This window comes from Oreochromis aureus, linkage group 14, assembly GCF_013358895.1.
Source record: "Oreochromis aureus strain Israel breed Guangdong linkage group 14, ZZ_aureus, whole genome shotgun sequence".
Lineage (NCBI taxonomy): Eukaryota > Metazoa > Chordata > Actinopteri > Cichliformes > Cichlidae > Oreochromis > Oreochromis aureus.
Genome location: NC_052955.1, coordinates 27,658,320 through 27,662,308, shown reverse-complemented (window position 1 = coordinate 27,662,308; position 3,989 = coordinate 27,658,320). Strand labels below are relative to the sequence as shown.

At 42.7% G+C, this 3,989-nt stretch overlaps 1 long non-coding RNA gene across 1 annotated transcript; it reads left to right on the top strand.

Moving 5' to 3' along the window:
• The first annotated feature begins 1,164 nt into the window (after positions 1–1,164).
• On the top strand, positions 1,165–3,120 carry LOC120432888. The gene is made up of 2 exons (XR_005608166.1): positions 1,165–1,222; positions 2,949–3,120. It is a non-coding gene; the product is annotated as an uncharacterized LOC120432888 (long non-coding RNA).
• Positions 3,121–3,989: the final 869 nt, after the last annotated feature.

Genomic DNA, 3,989 nt, shown 5'->3' with positions numbered 1-3,989 from the left:
ATGCTAAGCACACTGAATAAAATCGATTGTGTATTAAGTCTATATGTGTTATGTGGCTCCACTGACTGAGAAGACAGCATTATGTCTGTGTAGATCTCAGCTCAGATCAGTTAGGCACCACTACTTTTTTAGTGCAGTGGAGCATGGGATTAAATGCAGACTCTGGATCAGCTGCTATGACTCATTCTTTGCTCTGGGCTCCCGATGCTGTGCACCTGGTCAATGAGAAAGAGTAGGCGATTATTATGAAGGAGTGAGAGACACACACATTTTCTGCCACTAAAACCACTGCGTCCTTGTTCATTACTCTCTGAATAATAATAACTATTGGAACCTTGACATGAGCATAGAAACTGTGATGTCACCATAGTTTTGTTTCAAGAGAAGGCTTTGAAGCCTGCAGTTAGGTTTACTGCTCACTGCCCTCTTGGCAGTTGCTAAAAGCCAGGAAATCTGAATTTGGCCAGTGCAATGAAGCCTGAGGGGAGCTGAGGTGGAGTGAGCAAGCAGCATTTACTGTTGCAGAAAGTGATAGCCTGAGTAAAATTAAGGCAAACACACATACGCTTTAAAAGTCAGCATCCTCTAATGTGACCCTTTGTAAAGTCACAATTACATACTTTAGATAATGAATTACTTACTGAGATATAAGGAGGATATACCTTATTTAATGTGCTGTTTCTCACTCATTTTATTATATCCAACTCTTTTAAGAGCTAGCACCAACTCGATGACCAGATCTAAAAACATCTTTATGCTGACTTAAATATGCAGTTTAGAACTTGTCTGTTTTAACTGTACAGGGGAACCAGCAAAGAAAAAAAAGTAGGGCAGTCAGGGAAAAGAAGGAAGTAGACAGGAGTACTTGGAATCTAGGTGTTCAAGAAAGAAAGGCGGCAAAAGCAAAGTAAAAGGCTCATAGTCAGCTGTATTAGAGGCTGGACACTAAGGAAGGATAAAATAACTTTGTCTATAATTGATTGCCCAGAGGTTCCCAAAGTGTGGGGCCCGCCCCCATTGCAGGGGGGGCGCGGTATGAAAAGAAAAAAAAAAAGAGCGCTTGGACACTGTGGACAGGTTTTTGACGGGGCTCCCACATAAACGCAAAGCAGGAGATGAAGCATCGCCAAATATGTTTCCAAACCAACTTCCTTCCAAGCCAAAGACAGGAAAATATGGTGAAGCATATCTTCCCTTTGTCTTCACCTGCACAAGTGCCAAGGTAGGTCTCCCCTGCAAAATTAGTTTCCCTGCGTCGGGAGCACGCGCTGGGCTCTCCAAATCACGGACAAACAGTATCCCACATTCTTGATTTTTAGTTCACAAACACTTCTTGTAATAACTAACTACTCCTGACATTTTGGACATGTTAGCTCTTTATGCAGTAAAGTTACAGTGGGATACAAATAATATCAGGCTGATCCTGCCGTAATTTGTTCCCCCGGTTCAAATCACGGACAAACAGTATCCCACAGCTGTTTATCTGTTTAAACCCATTTTGCACAGAGAGGCATTTTTTGAAAAATGTATTGACAGCAATGTTGAATATTATTACACAGGAAAAAAAACAACTACACGTAAAATAATTACACCGTGAGGCCTCTGCCTTTCTAAATGCACTGCGTGTGTATATGTAAGCGTGTAAAACCTGAAGATAGTCAGATTAACAGTAACAATATTTTGTCTCTATCTGCCATTCTGCAATTCATCTCATGTAAACAATAACGTGGCGCACAGCGTGACGTGAAAAGAGGCACATACCTTTGACGTTGCGTGACGAACTCTGTATTCCTCGTCCACACGTAAACGCAAAAAAGGAGTTTTAAATAATCTCCGTTTTCGGTGAATCGCAACACCGTTTACGTGTTGACGAAAAGCCCAAACGCATAGAAACAGCTGAGTTTTCAAAATTACCCGTGTAGGTGTGGACGTAGCGTAAAAGAGTTAGTAGTATATTTTATTACTACCTGTAATTTATTGCCGTTTACTTGTATTTGCTTAATTGTTTACTAAATGTTTGAGGTGTGAAATAAACCGCAATGGAGTTTGTAAACAAAATATGGGTGTGTGTGTTTGGAAGATGTGTTTGTGCGGGGGAGGGGGGGTTAGGTGGTGGGGGGGCGCGAACATTTTTCTTGTAAAAAAGGGGGGCCTGGCAAAAAAAGTTTGGGAATCCCTGGCCTAGGTAATGAGATTGAACTAGAAAGGATGTGCAGCATGTTAACATGATTAAGGATAAAAATGGAAGTACACTAACAAGTGAAGCGAGTGTGCTGAGAACATAGAAGGAGTACTTTGAAGAGAGAGGAGGACAGAAGGAGGACAGTTAGTGAATCAGGAGGCGTAGACGATTAGTAAGGAAGAAGTGTGCAGTAGGGACAGATGGGTAGGAGATGTGGATATGATTGCATCAAGAATTAGTTCTGATCCTGTTTTTGTTTGTTATGGTGATGGACAGGTTGACAGATAAGTTCAGGAGGGCAGTCTGTGGACTATGATGCTTGAGGATGAAATTGTGGTCTGTAATGAGACTAGGGAGCAGGTAGAAGTGAGTCTAGAGAAGTGGAGGTATGCACAGGAGAGAGGAATGAACGTCAGTAGAAACTAGACAGAACAAGGATAGCAACAAAAGTGAAAAGGACGGTTTACAAGATGATAGCAAGACCCACCATGATTTGGTTTGGAGATTTTTGGGCTAACAAAAGAGTGGATTCCGAAATGGATTTTTGCTGGAAGTGACCAGACTTGTCTGTGTGGGATTCTCTAAGAAGAAGAAGAAGAAGCCTTTTGTCACGGACCTGGGTCTGAGGGACCCAGGGTCCTTGAGCAGTGTGGACTCTCATTATTATTATTATTATTGTTGTTATTATATGTGTTTTCAACATATCAGTAAGTGTAAGCCTGCCGCAGTTGGAAAGTGTCTAACATCTGCCTCTGTTATTTCCCAGGAGGAGCCTGGAAACGAGAGGGCAGCAAGCACGGGGTGCATGGACACTTGGAAGCGAGGACACAGGGCACGGACACAGAGAGGAAGACATGGCACGGGAGTCTGGGGCGCACGGGGATTTATTGTTGTGCATTATTTACGTCACTGTAAATAAACGCACTGCTTGCAGTGAAGAGTCCTGCATTTTGGGTCCTACTTTCCCACACACCCACGGTTTGCCAGTGCGAACCGTGGCACCTTTATTGTCATTGTACATTTGAAATTTAGAACAAGATTCATAAAACTATTGTGTTCAGTGCAAAACAGTAGGTGAAAAAAATAAAAATAAATAAATATGGCTTAAAAATAACAAAAGCATTAAGAGCAGGCAAACATGTTAGTACACTTAGAGCATGGCTGGAGTTAAAGGAATGACATTCACAACAGAATAGCTATTGCACTCAAAAAGAAATATTGTAAAATGTTTCAGATTTGGAAGGTTTTCTTTATTTACAGCAGTTGAGAGTTCAAATGGCCCAGGGGATGAAATTGTTTTTAAGCCTATTTGTCCAGCTCGTTATGCACCTGTACCACCTGCTCAAGGGCAGGAGGTTGAACAAGTGCTGTCCAGGGTGGGAAGATTCTTTGATTATTTTCTTTGCCCTGCTGAGACACAGATAGCTGGAGATGTCCTCTAGGGAGGGCAGTGTGCAGCCACTGGTTCTCTGGGCATTGTTGATAACCCTCTGCACAGCCTTTCTGTCTGCTGCTGAGCAGCCAATGTACCACACTGTGATTCAGTACATCGGTACACTCTCAATGGTGAAGCGGAGAAGGCCTCCGACAGCTTTTCCTCTGTGCAATTCCTCCTAAGCACTCACAGGAAAACTAGTCTCTGATGTGCCTTTTTAGCCACCACTGCTATTGTTGACACATCCAGAGAGAGGCTCCGTAATGTAGGCTTCCAGGAATTTAAAGGATGAAACTCTGATGACAGGATCCCTGTAGAAGTCGAGCTGGGTAGAGTCTGCCGTGTGTCTCCTGTAGTCACTGACCATCTCTT